This window comes from Micromys minutus (genome assembly GCF_963924665.1).
Source record: "Micromys minutus genome assembly, chromosome: 23".
In the NCBI taxonomy this organism is placed as follows: Eukaryota; Metazoa; Chordata; class Mammalia; order Rodentia; family Muridae; genus Micromys; species Micromys minutus.
The window spans coordinates 30,881,545-30,902,365 of NC_137958.1; the positions used below are offsets into that span (position 1 = coordinate 30,881,545).

General features: G+C 42.2%; 1 pseudogene across 1 annotated transcript; it reads right to left on the reverse strand.

Moving 5' to 3' along the window:
* Positions 1-11,780: 11,780 nt before the first annotated feature.
* Positions 11,781-12,875, reverse strand: LOC308435758 (U1 small nuclear ribonucleoprotein C-like; annotated as a pseudogene). Its single transcript has 2 exons — positions 12,776-12,875; positions 11,781-12,284 (listed from the first exon to the last, which is right to left on the reverse strand). The product of its transcript is annotated as a U1 small nuclear ribonucleoprotein C-like (transcript).
* Positions 12,876-20,821: the final 7,946 nt, after the last annotated feature.

Below are 20,821 nucleotides of genomic sequence, written 5' to 3' on the forward strand. Positions count from 1 at the left end.
AACAATTCATAGACCTTATGAAGCTCAAAAAGGAGGAAGACTAAATGTGGATGCCTCAGTCCTTCTTAGAAGGGAGAACAAAACAATCATGGGAGGAAATACAAGGTCAAGTAGAGGAACAGGAATTGGAGAAAAGATTATTCAGAGGCTGCCTCACCTGGGGATCCACCACATATGTAGCCACCAAACCCAAGCACTGATGCCAACTTACTGCTTACTGGCAGGAACCGGATAGAGATGCCTCCTTAGGGGCTCTGCCAGAGTCATACAGCTGACCATGCCTACAGCTAACCATTGGACTGAACACGGGGACCCCAATGAAGGTGCTAAAGAAAGGACTGAAGGAGCTGAAAGGGGTTGCAACCTCATGGGAAGAACAACATTATCAACCAACCAAACCCTCCACAACTCCCATGGACTAAAACACCAACCACTGAGCACACACTGAGAGACCCATGGCTCCAGGTGAATAAGTAGCTGAAGATACCAGCGTCTGTCATCAATGTGAGGAGAGGCCTTTGGTTCAGGGAGAGCATATTTTCCCAATGTAGGGGAATGCCAAGGCACCGACTGGGGTGCAGAGGGTGGTTAGGAGGGAGTGCGACGGGGCTAACATTTCTAATGTAAATACGGAGAGTATCTAATAAAACAAAGAAATGCATATGCAAACGCCTAGATGGCTAAAATGATCAGCAAACTGGGTTTTAAAAAAACAGCCGAAAACAAGTGTTGATTTTAAATAAATAAGTAAATTAATAACATTTAAAGATATATGGCAATGCTGTGAAATTCACATGTGCACGTATAACAAATGAAAGACATCCAAACATTTTATGTACTAGTTATAACAAAAATTCCATGCCAAAAAGAAAGAACCTTTGAAAATATAGTTAACAGAAACAAACAAACAAACAAACAAACAAACAAACAAACCACTGTTTTATCCCTCAACGTGCTATAACTGGGTGATACCTCAAGGGAAAGCTTTTTTAAAGGTAACAGTTTGTGCCATTTTCTTTGGTAATTCATCCACGTCCAGACATGAACAGCGTGAGCTAGTTCATTTTACCTGTTCGTGTATCCAGGGGACTTTCTCATGTCATCCAATGGTCCAAAAATCCTACTAGTATCAGGTCTCTTATGAGGCAGCTGTTCATTAAAGAGCCAGGTTAATAGAATCTTAAAAGTTTCATATCTGTGAATGTTACCAAAGCCACCAGCTAGTCAGTATGATTATATAGAGTATGTAAGCTTGCGAAGTGAGTGCGAAATGAATGATGTTATGAAAACACATAAAATTAAAATCCATTGTGGTTTGGTGCTTGACTGTTAATCCAATTTGCTACTTTCCTATCTTGTGTGAGGGGAGTGACTCTGGATAAAAGCTGCGGCGGACATTCTTGGTGTAGGGAAGTAGAACTAAGCATGAGCCACTTTATTCAGCCTTTTTCCTGTCCTCCATCTTAGGTCCCGTTCAGTTGCAGAGAGTCAGCCATGGAGAAATCTTTACTTGAAATCCTGCATCCAGCAGTTGCAAATAGCCCACCTAGTTATGGAAACTAGGCAAGGATGCCTTCCTCAGATGGCACGATTTAATGTTGAAATCATAAAGAGCTTGTACATGGACCAAAATGGTCAACGAGTATCTTTAAATAGAATAGAATAATGAGGAAGGATAAGACTTCCATAATTGGATATTTAAGCCCATTATTAAATTACAATCATGCCAGTGTGGAAAAAAAATAAAAGAATGTATATATATATCAATGTTAAAGCTGACTCTATTAAAAGGGACCTTAAAATAAAGTCTTTTAAAATTATGTACTTAGGTTAAATTGGGTAGCTTTAAATTAGGTATTTTTCTCATTGCTGTAACCAAAAAAAAAAAAAAAAAAAAAACCAAAAACAAAAAAAAAAAACCAACTTGACTACAGCTATGTCATCAGGTAACTGCTTGATTTGTGGTTGGAGGGCATAGTGCACCACAGTGAGAAAGCATTGTGGCAGCTGGTCACATTGTGTCTGCAGGCAGGAAGCAGAGAGGTGCATGCTGGGATTCAGCTGACTTCCTTCCTTTTATTCTGTGGAAGCCTGCGGCCCATGGGAGTGCGTCGTCTATATTAATGTGGGCTTTCCCATGCCCATTAAGCTTTTTCTAGGAATGTCTTCACATATACATGCAAAAGTGTGTTTCATGGTGATTCGCAAGCTGGTCCACTTGGTGATGAAATTATCTTCAGATTTTCTTTACTATTACTGGGAAAGACAAGAACTATACATAGTCCTAGAAAAATTGTTTAACTCTGAGAATGAAATTGCTAAATGTCCATTTTTATATCAGCCCAAATATAAACTGACTGACTAATGACTTGAAAACAAACACGAACACACACAAAAGACAAAAGTATGAATAAGACTATTTTCTCTCTAAAGAGGAAATGGCCCATGAAGGAAAAATTAAAAATTAAAAACAGAATCATGACATTCCAGGGCATGAAAATCTAAAACTTAATTTCAAATTCTATTAGATGGAAAATCAAAACTTAAACATGCCAAAAGACTTAACGATAAAAAAATAATACAACCTGTAAATTTGCAGATCATAACTATTTGACAGAAATTTAATGCCCTGAGCTTAGAGAAAGCTCTTATGATGTAGAAAGGCCAAGCTGTCCCCAGATTCTAGTTGGTTGCTAAGTCTGTACAAAGGCCACTTCACTCGCATGCTTTAATGCATATTGCACAAATAATTTAACTTGGAAGAAAATCAGGAAAACAGCATACTAAATACAGTCTTACTACGGATCCTTCTGGGAACTGACAAACAGGGGCATTTTTTTTTCCTTAATAGCCACTGTATTTTCTTATGCTTCCCTCAACCTTTTCCAAACTAAAATTAATTAAGACTGGATTATATTTAGCGGAAATTTGGAAACTAAATTGTCCATCTGTCTGTGTGAGAACACAAACTCAGTATTAGTTTTCTTCCTAAAGAGATTCTTGGCCTACCTCTTGAGTGTTAGACTCTAAGTTTCCCCAAAAGAGGTCGCTCCAGCCTAGCGTCTGAAGATACTTCCCTCTGGGACCCTGGGGTAGCTGAGTCCAGGTAAAGACTGAACGGTGAATCCCACATAGTAATCATTTATGGGTTCGGCTGTAGCAAATGCTTTGCAATGGAACACTAAAAACGTTCATTTTGTTACTTCTTACAATTCTTTAAAATTTATCTGTATTTAACACGACGCGCCTTAAAGGGGGAGGGACTTGCTTCGGTTCGCAGTTCCGGGAACAGCTCGGGTGATACAGAAGGCGTGGTTGCAGGACTGAAACTGTTGCTAACACTCAGCTGGCTTTCTCCCGGACCCCCAGACCCTGCTCTAGGACAGTCCTCCGGGGGAAGGTGCCTCCCGTAATCAAATGAGGGGTTCTGCAGTGTGTGATGTTAGATAACTTTAATCCCAGCGCTAAGCGGGCAGAGACAGGAAGATCTCCCTGAGTCTGAGGCCAGACTGATCTACATAGTGAGTTCCAGGCTATACCCAGCGCATGTTTGACAATCAAACACAACCAATGGGTGGTCTTTCTCACCCAGGTAATCTCCCAAAACAGCACTTACAGATATACCCAAAGGTACAGTACCTCAGAATTAAATTAGTCAAGTACCTAGCAAAGATTGCCTGGATAATAACTCCGTATTTTCCAGAATCTCTGACATGTTTGAACATGACAGAACAACTCCAGGGAAGTCACTGCTGCGTCACTGAGAACCTTGATTGTTTCAGTTCCCTGTTTTCGAGAACTTTCCATGGCTCTGCTTTGGCCACGTTCTAGTGCTTGCTTATTCTATTTTCTTTGCTAACATCTCGTGGACCCAGTAACTTGGCTTTACTGACTGATACGACCTAGAAGGAACGTTGTCTGTCCCACAGAACTGGGGGGGGGAGGGGGTTGGTTCTTGTTAAACTCATTCTTGGCATCTTGTTCTTTCTTGTCGATTTCAGATGAGGTCACTTTAAATTTTCCTCACCCTCTCTGCGGCCTGTTGTCCGGAATGAGGAAGGGACCACAGTTCCAGACACTCCTTACCTTAACAGCCATGCAAGGACAAGGACAGCAAGCCCTCAGAGCATGCCTCTATAGCAAGTCTGCCAGTCTTCTTAAAAAAAAAAAATGCTGAAAGTTCTCCTCATCCTCCTAAGTACACGTGTGCCCTCTTAGCCGATTTGAATTTCCCCCTTTCTCTTTCTCTTTAAGTTACCATCCATTCTAATAGTATTTCTTCCAGTTCTCCCTACCCCCAACCGCAACTGCCAATACCGTTTCCCTTATGGAGATTGTAGTCTGAAGACCAGATACCAGATCACACTCAGGTCACAGATGGTGGTACACACTTGCCCTCACAGCGGGACAGGGCCGTTCTGAGTGCTCACTTACTATTTCTCTGGCACATCCTCAGGTCTGACAGCCCTTCCTTCACCCCTGTATGCCAGAGCGCCCTGAAAGAGCCAGGGCATTTCCCTTGCTTGTGACTTAGTTTTCTTGCCTCTGGAAGGAACACCTTCTTCCTGTGGTGACCTGACATGATTGCCCTTTGACTGGCTTGAATCTGTGGACGTGGAATGTGTCACCTACGACAAGGTAGGCAGGAAAAGAGAACAGAGACGGTGGTAGTGAAGCCGGAGTTAGAGGTGTTGAATGTCCACTGGGGACGTGAAGTTATGCTGGGGCTCTCCTAGTTGAATGCCCAGAAAAGCAGCTGCTTCCTCACAAGGATCAGGAAAGAACATTCTAGAAAATGAAGCAAGGTCTGGGAAATCCACATCTCGTTAGAAGTATTCTTTAAAGAAAAATGACTCTTAGTGGCAGGGGTCACATTTATCAATTTGCATGTCAAATAGTAAAATGCTGGCTGCCTTCCTTTATCCTAGGTAACCTAAAGGCTTATAGCTCTCTTAGACATCTATAAGCATGTTTGTATAATAAGGATTATAACCCTTTTCTAATTTTGAAAAATCCCATCCCTAGTTTGTACTTTACGTCCATTTTGAACTTTGATTTCTTGTATAAATTTTAATTAAAAAAAAACTAAAATCCACTCTCTCTCAAGTGTTCTCTTAGGCTCTTCTCCTTATGAAGGTTTGTTTTATCCAACTTCTATGTGATAATTTTGTTTTGTCTTATTACATTTTATTTTGCTACATGTCACTAGTATCTCTTAGAAGCCTGTTCTTTCCTAATGAAAGACAGAACAAGAGTGTATCTGGATGGAAGGTGTAGGAGGAAGACATGGGAAGGGTAGAGGGAGGGAAGAGACTATCGGAATATATTATATGAGAAATTAATCTGTTTTTCAATAAAATAGCTGTCTCTTCTGTTCCTTCTCACCAACACCCTAAGACTTTGATGATGACAGTACCTTCTGGGACTTCTGGGACATCACCTGGCATCTATTTTGGAGGTCAATAAGCGTCCTTGTTAATCCCTAGACTAGCTCTTTCTATGACCCTAACCAACATTTCTGGGTCCCAGATATCCTCTATAGCCTGACTTAATGTCACAAACCTTGATTGAGTACTTAAAGATCTCTGGAGCTAACATTCAAGTGACTAAATCCTGAAATTCCTGCTCAACTCTTGCATCTCGGGATCTGAGGTCCTCTCTGGAAGTTCCAAATGGACACTGCAGCTTTAAGACGCAGTCTATGGCTGACAACTGCCCTGAATTTCTCCACCTCATCTACAGAACTCTCTTCACTGTCCTTATTCTTCTCAAAACTTTCAAACGTCCCAATTACCAAACTTCTAAGGGCTCTTTCCTCCTCTAGGACATTAGATCAAATCAACGACAGTGAAAGCTTCAGCAATTATATATCATCAGCTTATGCTAAGTAGCCACGATCCATGTTCTACTTAATAATGGCTCTTCATTGCCAATTGAGCTGAGTACTCGGCCTCCTAAAGTAATTCCGTTTTTACCATCTATATTCTCAGACCGCTCCGGCTGCCAGCTACGCACCCAGAAAGCAGAAGGAGTTAGATGTCCAAGAGATTGGCTCTGGGAAATACTTGTGAAAGAGAAGGGAGAAATGACATAGGCGGGGTCAACAGAGGAAGCCCCGATGCAGGTCGGACATTTACACACAGAACAGTGTGTGTGCCAGGATCCCTAAGAAGGCACGTCACAGCAGTGTCAAGAAATCATGGTGAGGCTGGTGGGGACCCTAAAGCTAAGACGGTCCATCAGAAATGCCAAGTACTGAACAGATATGGGGTGAGATAATGCCATTGTCATGCCTAGCCGTGGCTGGGACCAGTAGCCGCATCCAGTTAGAATTTCTAATAACACCAAGGCTGATTTTAAGGTTTAGCGTGGGTTATTCTCAGTCCACTGCCGTCCTCATAATGCATCTCTGAGCAGCACACTTCCACGACGATCATGGCCACCTACCTTGGCTGAGCATTTAAAGATCTCTGGAGCTAACATACAAGTTACTAAATCCTACCAGAATTTACAATTAAATTTTCATGCTCCATCCAGAAACCAGAAGAAAAATCGAGATACTCATATGTACGTGAGAATTAATAATACAGAGAACTTAGTATTTTAACAAGCAAAGAATGGGGGGGGAGACAAAATATAATTTAATTTTTATCTCCAACACAGATAGGATGGCTTAGCCATACAAACAAAATAAAATCCACACAGTCATAACATTTGCAGAAGAGAACTATTTCTCTTAGCCAAAAAAAAAAAAAAAAAAAAAAAAAAAAATGCTCCAAACAAAATTAAAAAGCAAACTGGAAAAAAATAAAAAATTAATGTGCTTACTTTTAATATCCTTATATAAGGATTTTTAAATCTTTTTTAAACAAGGCATTCTCTAACTTGTGGCTGCTGCTTTCTCGTTTGTATGGCACAGTACAACAGTTCATTTCAGCACCTTGGGCTCCGTTCCGTAATTAGTAAGCTCAGAGGCTACCGTGAAGCAACTCTGATCAAGGCCACTGAGGGCTTTTGCATTACACTGGCTGTGTTCTGTGGGACCCTGAAATGGAGGTATGAATGTTCAGAGCCCCATCTGTCCATGACAGAGCCAATTCTGTAGAAACTCTCTACCAGCCCTTAGTTTCCCTGCAGCTCATCCTGCTGTGCTAGTAAGATGGCCTTTCTGGTGAGGGTTTTAGCACTCGGACAAAAGCTTTCTGTCACCCTGTGTACCCTAGCAGTTAATGCCTAAGTCTGCAAAGTCGGAGAACCAAGCAAAGTAACGATAGGGCTGATACTGTTCATAGGAGAGCTTTATTTACACTTTCATGGGTATTCTGATAGCTTACGTTTGAGCCTTACTGTGTCTTAATTTACTTATTTCAATCGCTCAGTAATGTCGTGATTTATTTTTCTCTTCTAGGTGGTAATCATCTAGTTAATTCCTCTCTACTGCCTTGAGTATTCCATACATTGCTACGACCATGCCTGGGGTTGTCTTTCTCCCTTTCTCCACAGTTCTAATGTGATCTGAACAGGGCTGTGAATGAAAGCAGACAATTTAGGAGACAGAAACTTAAACCGTGGCGATTCTTCTAAGAAGTGGGTGCATGCTTCATTTATGGGAAGAATCCAGCCTTTAAAATATCAGTGGAGAGATCAAGCTATCACCCACTGAGATCGGAAAGAAGGTACCAGAGGATGAACATTCCTCCCAGACTCTCCAGGGTTCTGGTTATCTTTAAAAGGCCAGAGGAGACAGAAAGTCTGCAGAGATGGGAATGTATGCTGGTGCCAGCAGGTGCCACTAACCCTTTCTTCCAAGAACAAGATACTTTGTTGGGTAATTGCCAGCACCCGTTCCTAACTTCTTCCATTGGACAAAATATTTTTGTTACATATCAGTTTTTATATGGGACTAGATTTTGAGAGTTCAAAATGTAAAAATTACTCAGGAGTAGCACAAAGTTTCAGGTTTTTTTTTTCCTCGGCTGCCCAGTTCTTGTGGTTTCTACCATCAATTGGCTTTTTGGGTCTTTCGTCTCAACCTTATTGGTGACAAACTTCAGTGGTTTCACAGTCATCTTGGTCAAAAAAAAAAAAAAAAAAAAAAAAAAAAAAAAAAAAAAAATCGAGCTATTCAAAGAAAGATGGCCGTGAATTAGTTGAAAGGTATTTGGATCTGTTCAGCAGTGAGGGACGCTGAGTCACACAGCAGCATCAAGGACAAGGAAGGACAGGAAGGGAAGTTGACAGGTAACACCCATCCCCAGAGGGAGTGATCAAGCAGATGGGATGGGAGTGGCAGCAGTAGGAAGGTAACAGCTTTGGGTGGGTGTAGGGGTCACAGGATGACACAGCAATTCTACACAGCCTCGGTGAGACTCTTGTAGAAAAGAGTCTTCATAGCTCGATTAACCTGATCAAAATAACTCCCCAGAGCATTTATTTCTATGCTCATCTCCCAGGGGAGGCTAGAGATCATAGAGTTGACAATTGAGACTAAAGACCACAATTCCTCTCTTTGCCAACTTGATACCCGAACACATCATTAATTATGCCTTCCTCCCCTGTCTCTCAACTCTAATGGCCATCTTCTAAAGCAAAAGTACATTTAATCCAAGTTTTAAAGTCCTGTTTTTTTTTTTTTTTTAATTCCATCACTGCTTTAAAAGTCTATGTCTGAGACTCAAAAGCAATCTCTGTGAGCTCCCATGCAGGTTAAAGGGTAATTTAAATTTATTAAACTTTTTTTTGAGGTGCTCATGATTAAAATTCTCTTTAAATTAAAAAAAAAAGAAGAAAAGAAAATTTGTTTCATAGGCGGCAAAGAAAACTGCTATTTATTTTTTTTCTTTCTAACAAAACATACCAGAGTTTTGAGCCTTTTCTTTTCATTTTAGTACAGAATAGAGTTTATTCAGGTCGTGGGGGGAGTTAAGAGGGTACTAGAGGCAGAGAGAGAGAGAGAGAGAGGAGTAGAGAAGTAGAGGAGTAGAGGCCGGCCATGAGCACGTGGCGGGGTGGGGGGGGGAGGGACGGGGAGAAAAGGAGTAAGAGCAAGAGGGCAACAGAGTGAGCCTTTCTTACCTAAAAATATTCCTGAAAGTCTTTCTCTATTAAGGGGCTACCTACCTTTCCATTATAAGAGAGATGAGGGTGGGGGTGGGGAGCTGGAGAGATGGCTCAGTGGTTAAGAGCACTGACTGCTCTTCCAGAGGTCCTGAGTTCAAATCCCAGCAACCACACGGTGGCTCACAAACATCTGTTCTGTGATGGGATCTGATGCTCTCTTCTGATGCTCTCTTCTGATCTGAAGACAGCTACCGTTTACTCATATACGTTAAATAAATAAATAAATAAATAAATCGAGAGAGAGAGAGAGAGAGAGAGAGAGAGAGAGAGAGAGAGAAGAGAGGGAGGGAGGGAGGGAGGGAGGGAGAGAGAGAGAGAGACTCATACATACACAGACTCCCTCATATTCCTTCTCTCTCTCTCTATCTCTCTCTCTTTGTGTATGTGTGTGTGTGTGTGTGTGTGTGTGTGTGTGTGTGTGTGCCTAGAATGTTGTGTCCTAGGTTAGACCAGCTAGCCAGTCATCTACAGATCGGCCTGTGTCTATTAGTTTCTCATTACCATATACATTCATGAGTCATTATCCAACTGCGTTAGTTTTTGGGACGGAGACAGGCATGTTATTATCACTTGGAGCACTCCCATGGCCCTCCGTATCTTTTTTTTTTTTTTTTTCCAAATATGGCATACTGTGGCTGTAGCAAGCCACCATCATCTTTACTTATTGATACTGTTAACTCCATCTGAATAATATTAAAAATGCTATAGCGCACATAGTTTTGCCTAGGCATCATCTCCACTAACAAGTGCGTGTGTAGAGACATCAGATGTGGAATTACTGAGTCACAGGGCATGTGCACTTCTAATTTTATTGAAGGAGACCACACTCCTTGGGGACCTTGGGAATGTCCATCTCCAACAGCAATGCCTCACTGGTCTCTGCCAGCTCTGTAGCTGTCCCCCGACACTCTGTATCCTCTGTCACAAGTTTAAAGGTATCAGTGTTACTGTCGGTGTGAACAATTTGTTGCAGCTGCTTGACCTCTGCCTTAGTCCAACAGCAGACTGGCCAAGAAGCAGGAGATGTATTCCTTTCGTTTCTGAAATCTGGGAAGGCCTAGATCAAGATGTTGGCAGAACCAGTCGACGAGGCCCTAATGCGGGTTTCAGAGACTTCTCTCCCTGTGCCCATGTGGTGGAGGAGGTAAGGCGTGTACATCTCCAAAGTCTCCCTTGTAAGGCTGCCGATTCCATTCATGAGGGATTCATCTGCACGCCCACCCTTGTTACTCCACAAAGTCCCCACCTTCTTATACCAGCGTATAAAAATATGTGTGGGTTGTACAGGCATCTAGACCTAAGTACATGCATATCCACTGGTTTTTTTCTCCTTCTTACAAGCTGTTAATAATTCTTTATATAATTGGGAGATTAGCCCATTGTCGATGATGTAAAATATAAATACTTCTCCTCAGTCTGCCTTTTATTTATTGTTTTGTTCTACAAGAAAAGATTTTTTTTTTCTTCAAAGAATGGGTTGTGTCAATCTGCCATCTTCTGACTTTTGCATATGAATACTTTCTGAATAAATAGAATCTCCCATCTTTCTTTAACAAAGGAAGGCAATAAAGGAAAACCACAGTCGTTTAGATGTGAGAGGTGTGTGCTAGAATCCAATTCAGTTTTCTTTCAGGTGACCACTTTGTTGCCAGAAACAATTTTTAGATAGTCCATCTTTTCAATAAGGGACTTCTTACTGATTACAACAGGAACCCAGACCACTAGGTATATATGAAACAATATTTTATACTGTATCACTAACGTTTATGCAACAGCTTCCCACAGTGTTAACTGTAGAGGATTCTAGGTTCTTTATCATTATTTTATCAAGTTACAATGTATTTTATACATTATAAAATGTATCTATTACTGGTGAAAGACCCCCCCCCTCTCTCTAATGAGGAGCTTCCTAACAATTTTTAAAGGTTTACTTATTTTATTGACATGAGTACTCTATAGCTCTCTTCAGACACACCAGAACAGGGTATTCAATTCCCATTAGAGATGGTTGTGAGCCACCATGTTCTTGCTGGGACTCGAACCTCTTAACCACTGAGCCATCTCTCCCACCGCCTACTAACAATTTTTTATGCTTATTTTTTTCAATGAAATTCAAAGTTAGATTGTCTAGTTTCAAAAATACCCTAGTTTTACACACACACACACACACACACACACACACACACACGCAAATCAAGCCAGGTTTACTAACTGTAGGATAAATGATATCCTTTTGTTCTTAAGTTCAGAGATGATAGACTTTTTTTATTTATGCAAGTCTTTTTATGATAACCACAGTGGCATTTTGAAGTTTCCAGTTACATTTTTTTTTTTTTTTTTTTTTTTTTTTGGGCAGGGAGAGTTCTCTTTATACTAAATCTCTATCCCATAGTACTAGACAGTCTTTAAAAAGTGATATATATATATATTTTTTTGCTCATTTGCAATTTTTTTAACTAAAAAACCTGATGATTCTATTTTTACGTTTCACAATAAAAGTAAAGACAGCACTTGTTCGTATCACTTCTCTCTCCAGAAGTGTACTCTGTTAGGAAGGAAGTTCCTGGTCCTGCGTCTAGTAAACACTCAGGCTCAGCACCAAGAGCTCCTGGTGAAGCAACAAGAACAACAAAAGCCACCAAGAGTGAGCGCCTCTGCTCTTATCTCTCTGGCCGGGTCATGCCAGGCCGTGTGGGCACCATCATAGGACAGGCGGGAGGTCTCATCATTGGAGGCCCAGACATCATAGGCATGTGGCCTCCCATGGGTGGTCTCATCCCAGGAGCTGGTCCCACAGACATCACCCCAGGAGGAGGAGCGCCCATCATTGGCGTCGTGGGAGGGGCTCCCATGTGGGGTGCAGGCATCATGCCAGGCCGAGGCAGACCCGGGAGACTGGGGGAGGTGGGTCGTGGCCCCTGCAGGCGGAGGAGCAGAGAGTGGAGCCGGAGGGATCTTTCCTTGTTGAAACGCAGCGGTTGTTTGGTCAGTCAGGCGCTGGGCCTGCTCTTCCGTCCACTTCTGGCAATGGTCTTTCACATTCTCTTTGTGTTTCCGGCCACTGCAGTGAGTCTTCCTCACAGACGGAGAATCGTGGGGAAGATACGGATCACAGCAGTGGCAATAAAACTCAGGCGTGTTGCTTCGCGGGCCGTTCGCTACCCCTCATTTGTAATTGTTTACTTGACTCTCTTGGATGTTTACATTTTTTTCCTCATCCTTATATTGATAGTTAGGCCTACTCTTTTTGTTTGCTTTTATTTTTCGGCTTCTGACGCCTCTGCATTATCAGATCGTCATGTTAACTTTTGCTGTCTGGTGGCTCATGTGTAAGCTGCTTGGGTCAGAACACCTCTGCTGTCCCTCTCACAGCGTGGATCCTGCCAAGCAAACATCTGCCTGGGCTCTGTTTCAGAGTACTGGGCTCCCTTTGTTAAAAGGAGAGTTAAGATTGTTGCTGCGTTTTGGCTATAAGAGAGATGAGATTGTTGCTGCGTTTTGTCTATAAGAAAGATGACCAATAGTTTCATTTGAAACTATTGGTTAATTAATATACTGAACCATAGGCTTTTTAGCCTTGAATCGGATTTGCACCTTTTGTCCAGATTTCTGGCTGTTTGTGCATCTCCTTTGGAGAGAGGTCTGTTCAGCTTACTCATTTTCCCAGTGACGTGACTCAGCCCTGCTGATGATGACTTAGAGAAGTCCTTTGTACAGAGTGCACGTCTCTTATCAGATGAAGGAGCTGCCGACATTTTCCCCGTTCTTCAGAGTTTCTGTGCATTTCCTTGATGGTGGTTTTCGATATGTGAACCTTAACAGAGTCAGTTTCTTCCATATTCCTGAGCTTATGGTTTTTAAGTTGATGCTTTGAGACCTTTTGAATTACTATTTTTATGTAATTGTATTGGCCTATGTGGGACCCGTGTCACAAAGTCATTTTCACTGTAACATGTCCTTCAGCCATACTCATCCCAGACTCTTCCCTTACTTACCCATCCTCTCCCATCCTGCCCCCAGATTCATGTCCTAGATGCATATGTGATTTAAAGTATATGTATAAAATCTAGAATCTGGCTCTCTGCTCCTCCCCGTTTCGGATACAGCCACATTACTTGTGCAGTGCCAGCCTCTTCCCTTAGACAAGATGGTGAATGTCAGAATGGATTTGGCCATATTGGGTGCCTGGTTACCAGGATTGCCTTCTCTGCATCTGGCAAAGTAGAGATTGCTGTCGTCAACAATCCCTTCATTGACCTCAGCTACATGAGGTCAACTACATGATCTACATGTTTCAGGATGACAAATTCAATAGCACAGTCAAGGCTGAGAATGGGAAGCTTGTCATCAATGGGAAGCCTATCACCATCTTCCAGGAGCGAGATCCCGCTAACATCAAATGGGCTGATGCTGGTGCTGAGTATGTTGTGGCGTCTACTGGTGTCTTCACCACCATGGAGAAGGCTGGGGTCCACTTGATGGGTGGGGCCAAAAGCGTCATCATCTCTGCCCCTTCAGCCATTGGGAAGTCCAGAACATCATCCCTGCATCCACTGGTGCTGCCTAGGCTGTGGGTAAAGTCATCCCAGAGATGAACAGGAAGCTCACTGGCATGGCCTTTTGTGTTCTTACCCCAGATTTATCTGTTGTGGATCTGACATGCTGCCTGAAGAAACCTGCCAAGTATGATGATATCAAGAAGGTGGTGAAGCAGGCATCTGAGGGCCCACTAAAGGGCATCCTGGGCTACACTGAGGGCCAGGTTGTCTCCTGCAACTTCAACAGCAACTCCCACTCTTCCATCTTTGGTGCTGGAGCTGGCATTGCTCTCAGTGACAACTTTGTGAAGCTCATTTCCTGGTATGACAATGAATTAGGCTATAGCAACAGGGTGGTGGACCTCATGGCCTACATGGCCTCTAAGGAGTAAGAAACCCTGGACCACCCACCCCAGCAAGGACACTGAGAGAAAGAGAGAGAGGCCCTCAGTTACTGAGGAGTCCCCATCCCAAATCAGTCCCCAACACAAAGCATCTCCCTCACAATTTTCACCCCAGACCCCCATAATAACTGAAGGGGCCTAGAGAGCCCTCCCTACTCTCTTGAACACCATCAACAAAGTTTCAATGCCCTGCCCTCAATCTAGAATCTACAAATAAGAACACACAGTATTTCTTTTTAATGTATTTTGCTTAATATGATAGTCTTCATTTATCTCCATGTTCTTGCTAATGTTATTAATTTTATTCTTTATGACTGAAACAAAAACTCCTTCGTGCACACATGCCACATTTTTAAAAAATTTCATCTGTGGTTTTTTTTTCAAATATGGTACAAAGCATAATCTCATTTTTCTCAGCCCCCCCTTTCAATTCAGATTAATACCGTACCCTCACTGAGGACAAGACAATTACTCTACCACTGAGCTAAACTCCTATCTTTTTTTTTTTTTGAGACCAAGTCTTGCTTAACTATCAGATGCCCTCTCCCTGCCTCAGACTTCCAGGTGCCTAGAATTGCATCTGTGACTGCACCACGGTAGCCTTAAACCACATTGTTTGCATGTGGCTATCTTATCTTCTTACCATCGTTTGATAGGGGCTTTCTTTCACCACAGAATGACTTCTGGGCTCTTCCCAAACCTCCGCTGATAAGAGAATGAGGCCCTGTGCCGAGGGTAAGGAAGGGTAATGAGCTTGTACGTGCCAGGGTCTGGTCGGGACCCGTAAACTTAGCAAGTATCAGAATGAAGCCCGTTGATTTATATAATAAATATACAGTCATAAGAAAAATCAGTCGATTGCCTGCAGTGTATTAAATATGAATCTAGATCTTTAGGTATATCTGGATCATTGTAAAACATTAACCTTCCAGAACTTGGGCTGCATTGCAGCTTTAGTTGATATGATGTTTGCCTAGCACACACAAAGCCCCCCGGTTCAATTCTGTGAACCACATAGGCCAGGTGTGGTACGCACCTGTGATCCTAGCACTAGGGAAACCAAGGTGGGGGGGTCAGAAGATAAAGGTCCTGCTTGGCCACACAGGGAGCTTAAGAGCAGCCCGTGGTACATAAGATAGCTTTAAACAGAACAAACCAGTGTGCCAAGTTCTGCTGCTGACTGTCATTCTTTAACCCATATACCTTGAGAGTCGTCTCTAGTAAGACAGATGTCACCTCTGTCACTTGCTAACTGTTATACATGTCAAACTTTCTCAGTCCCCTCATTCCTCATTCTTGCCTTCAGTGTTTTTTCCGAGTGAAAAGTTTAAGTTACTTCCTTTTTTGTACATTCTACACATACGAAATGCACACACACACACACACTCAGACAACCGCAACCACACACACCTGTACCCATACCCTTCACACATGCACAGACAACACACACACATGCACAAACATACACAACACATACCACATAGACACACAAACACACATACACAACACACACACACATACAAACCCACAAAAACACACATGTGCAGTCACTTCCTCTCTGATTTCCGTGTGCTTTTCTCTGTGCTTGGGGGTTGAACCCAGAGCTTCCCAGATACTTCAAAGCAATCTCCTAACAGCACTCAGGCCTCTACGTTCACACTGACACCAACTGACAAATGTCTCTGTCTTCTTTAGTCTTACTGATGTCATTGCTTATATTTTTATACACTCTGAACGTAAGCTGGGAGAGTTTTCATTGTCAACTTGACTGCATTTGGAATAAACCAAAGGGCACACTCTGAGGTTTGTGTGTTAGGGCACAGACCAGAGAGGTTTAACAGAGGAGGGAGCATCCATCTTGAATGTGGGTCACTTCATGGACCTCCATTTGGACTGGGTAAAAAGGACGAGCTGATTTCGGAACCAGCAAGCACCCTTTTTCCTGGCTGTGGCTGCCACATGACCAGCCACCAACACCTTCCCACCATGTTGAACCTTGGATCACTAATTTATCTTCTAAGTCATTTACCTTTCAATCTTTGACTACAAATCAAAGCTACAAAGCGCTGGCTTCCATATTTCCGCATCACAAAAGAAGTAGCTTTCCCATTCACCTAGGTACTCACCAACATTGAATGCAATGCATCACGGGGATTCAGATTCCTGTTGTAGATCTCTGCCAGAAGGACCACTGCATCTGTTAGCAGACAGACCTACTGAGATTTAAACTCCCTCGGCTTTTCTTTTTCTGGGGATGTCTTAATTTCTCTGCTTTGTCTAATGGATAGTTTTGTTAGACACAGACCTTTGAATTGACAGCTTTGCTGTTCTTGCTCAAGTTGGTTTAGTTTTGAAGAAAAAGCAGACAACCAAGGGGACCCATCTGAACTTAGTGTAGAGTATGATATTACTTCAGTAGACGAAGATTGTTAGCCACAATTGTGGAAGAATTTGAAGGACTTAACAGGGCCTTTGTGCATTTGCCAGAAATAAATATTTAGGATCAATACACTGACCAGTAAAGTGACTGACTGCATCAATAATGTCACTAAATATCTCTATATTTATAGTCTGTCCTATAGTTTTATATGCTTTCCCCACCCTAATTTAGGGCTCAGCTAATTGACTTGCTTGTTCAGATACTCGCAAATGTGACACAAGGAGTGACGTGAGAGATGGCCACATTGAGCATTTTAGTTACTCCCGTCTCTGCCATTCCATGAGAATACGTCCTGCCAGCCTAATTCAGGAAGAAATTAGGCATCGCCAGCATTTACACGCGCCAATGCATTTAGTGGTCACTCAACACAAGGCAGAGGAGGAAATCCAGCTGATAGCAGAAGCGTCTTCTAATGAGAGTGGTGACTCACAAAGACCCTCAACAAGTTATATAACTCTACAAAAAGTTATTTAACTCTACTGAGATTCAGAATAGCTTTTTTTTTTCTTCACATCTCACATCTCAACAATAGCAGCAGATAACCATGTACCCATGAAGAAAGAAGTAACACAATATATCCTCTGCTTCATCTTAAATGTTAAGTATTCAGAATTTCCCAGAGTAGACTTGACAAGCTTGTGAGCCATTCTGGTGTAACGAGGGGGACATGATGATTTTTATTTCTCACTAAGAAAACTCTTAAGAGTCGACTCCGTGGCTCTCGTCTATCAAGATGAAGCACTTGTGTGCGCTGTGATGTCTCAGTAGGAGTTGCGTGAGCAATGAGCCGAGACTCCTCTCTCTTCACGGCCGTCGTGATCTGTAAATTCTTGGTCTCAACATTCAGAGATCTGGACACAAGAAGGAGGCATAATTTGTCAGTGACCATAACAACAAGAGTTAAGAGGTCAGCTGGGTGATAACTCCTGTTTACTTTTCCAATGTGTTTATTGCTCTGGAGGTCTGCTTAAGACAGGCTATGTTACACATTCACCCGGAGAAGACCCCTGGACTTCCCTATCTCTATCTATGGTAGAACCTTTGAACACTGTTTGACCTAGGCAACGTGACGGCTAGCTAATATTTGACCATCTGCTGCAGTTCATGAGGTTCGTGTCAGAAAACTGACAAAAAAAAAAAAAAAAAAAAAAAAAAAACCTTTTCGACAGATGGCATTGAAAACTCCCATGATGGCATATTTGTCCTGTTCTTGTTCCTAGAAAGATTTCGTATTTCTGATTAAAAAAAAAAAAAAAAATGCTCAAAAAAAAAAAAAAAAACTAAATCCTGCATTTATCCTTTATATCTTCATCAACTCAGTGAAAGAACCAAAAATACATTCACAAACTGAGGCCATGATTTTGGAAGTTCTCATGAGTCCTCTGTTCCCTAATTCATATGATATAGCTCATCAGAAAATCCTAGCAGTCCCATGTTCAAATGACAAACTTGTGTATTCCTTCAGCATCCTCAGCACAAGAACAGCTGATCTTCTGCCTCTGCATTAATTCCTTGTCCTTTAACCCAACCTTGGGTTTTTGTGGTCACAATGTGACTTTTACTATTTTTTAAAGATAACTTGGCATGTGCATGTGCCACAGCATGCATGGGAAGAGCCAGAGGACAACTTTCAGGAAATGGTTTCTCTTCTTCTAGTCTGCCTGGTGCCAGAAGCCAAACTCAGCCCTTAAGGCTCAAGAGCAGGCACCTTCACTTGCTGAGTGAGCCCTCCACGGTGTTATTGCTAAGAAATTAACTCGGGCAAAAACTTTAAATTTAGTAAACAATCCAGATATACTAGGATTTATCAAACGTTGGTGTTTTAGCGAGCCGCCTTTATGTAGATGTGTTCATCCATTTTTCATTCAGTTTGTAAGGTAGCTGAGGATGATTTGTAGACATGATTTCCCTCTGCTTCTAAATCCTTAAATGCAAATCCTTTTAAAAACAAATAAGCATTCTATTACATTATCTGTTTAGGCATCAAAACCAGGGATTTATTACTGATTGAGTTCTATTATCTGATAGGTAGGCCTTATTTTTATTTTACAAATTGTCCCAGTGAGGTACTTCTTCTGATTCAGAATTCAGTTGGAGATGACAATCACTCAGCCTTGTCTCCATTGCCTTCAGTAATCTGGAATTCCTGTCTTGGCAGCTACAAGCTCAGAAGTTGGGAAGGATAAGACTGGTTGTTATATTGCATGTCTTTAAGTTTAATGTTTGCTCTTGTTTCATCTCAGGCACACATTTTGCCATACAGACCACAGTACCTTCACTGTACAGAAGTCTGCAAAACACCCATTTTTAACCAACTGTTCAACGTTAGCATGAACAGTACTTGACAGGATACATCTGCCTCTTGATGGGGCATGTTGAAAATGGCGGTTCACATTCATAATAGCCAAAAGAAGAAAGCAAGTCACATACTTCCATTTAAAGACATGAAGAAAAAGAAAGAAAGGAAAAGAAAAGGAAAGGAAAAGACTGACTCACTGGAACAAAACCAACAATCGATACAGTTTTTAATCAAGCCATCTCTACATGATTTACATGTAAAATGTTCAGCTTATCTGGGGGTTCAGAAATGGGTTCATTTTCTCCATCAATCAAAGAATTAAAAGGCAGGGGGAAAACTGAAATTCAAGTAAAGCTTAAGTGTTCAGAGAGGAAACAAAATTCAAGTTTGAAAGACAGGCCCCAGGGCAGGGAAGCTGCTCAGAGGCGGAGAAGGGAGAGAAGTAGGGAAAAGGTCTTGCTGTTTAAGGCAAGTTAAGGCAGCGTGGTGGCCAGCCACATGGGGGACAAAAAGCCACATAGTGGCTTTAGAGGAAGGTTACACATCCATTCTCCTACCACTACCACCAACAAATACTTAGGTTCTGACCATCATCATCATAAAAAAAAAAAAAAAAAAGACTACAAAGGAGAAGAGGACAAGTCAGATCTCTGAAAGGTAGGCCGACCCAGCCAAACCACATGGAAACGGCTCAGGACTGTGCTAGCAGTGTGTGCTAGCGGTGGAAATTCAGGCTAGAGAAAAACAAAAAAAAAAAAAAAAAAAAAAAACAAAACAAAAAGAAAAAACCAAAAACCAAAAAACGAACATTGTCTCATCAGACATCAAGTATTTAAGTTGAAAATATTTTAATTTTTAGAAATAGTCAAATTTAAAATGACCCCCATCTCAATTAAAAGGACAATTATCCCACCCTGTCTCCTCAGCATGGAGTAAGGACAGCCAGCTGTGCTATTAGGTGATACTCAGGTGACAGTGACATACTATGAGGTGATTCTCAGGTGACTGTGACAGATGAACCCTATCTACTGTGTCAGCTTTTTACTGTTTGGATAGCTTGGAATGTGAAGTCTCTTCCCCCCAGACGGAGATTTCATCCCCTTCAGGAGAAACAGTTAGTTTTCCTTTAACTGGCTTTTCCAGGCAGCTGTGTTGTTACCTTTTGGAAAACATTCACCAGGCACGTGCATCCTCTTCTCTTGGAGAAATGGAATACTACCCTGGGAGCGGTGGCACAGAGAACGGGGTGTCCGTATATTCCCACTGCATTAAAAACCACCTCAGCCATCCGGCCCCATCCACAGCACAGTTCCACGGCTCTGCTGACCTTTCTATTCAAACACCAACTCGCCGGCTGCTTTTGGTTTTCTGAAAACTGAACCTCAGGTCCACGATGCATAAGACAGAACCCACATTTGTTTCCTCAGTCCTGCTTACTGCCCTGTGTCATCTGTCGCAACTGGCCCCTTCCTGTTCGTACCACATTTTCCAAATTACAGGTGTGCCAGCTGCTGCCCTTCACTTCCCAAGTAGCTCTTGAGCCCCTCCCCACTCTTGTACATAGCTGATGCTATTATTTCTCCAATTGTATGTCTAACAGACCCAACTGTTCTATTCACACCCGCCCTGCCCAGTTCTTGCCACACTATTGTTAGACTAAGTACATAGGAATGCAGTATATGACATCAACACCTTTAAAAAACCCTTCGGGTTTTATTTTTCTGCCCATAAGTTCACACAGAACTCAGTCCCAGAGACCTTGTGGGTCTGCCCCACATCTCACCAGCATCTCTTGCTTGTTTCTCACACGAGCAACACTTGAGTCTCTGACAGAGCCCAGTGCAATGTCTTCTGCTAAACGTGCACAGATTAGACACCTTTGTGCTTCAGGCCCCCTTTGTCTCTCTTCACCATGAGGTTCTGAAAGCTCTTTCACGTCACCATGAACTTCCTTATGGAAGTGGCTCCTTCCTTGCAGAGCTGATGAAGAACTCTGGAGACAAGCACGTTCCACAGAACC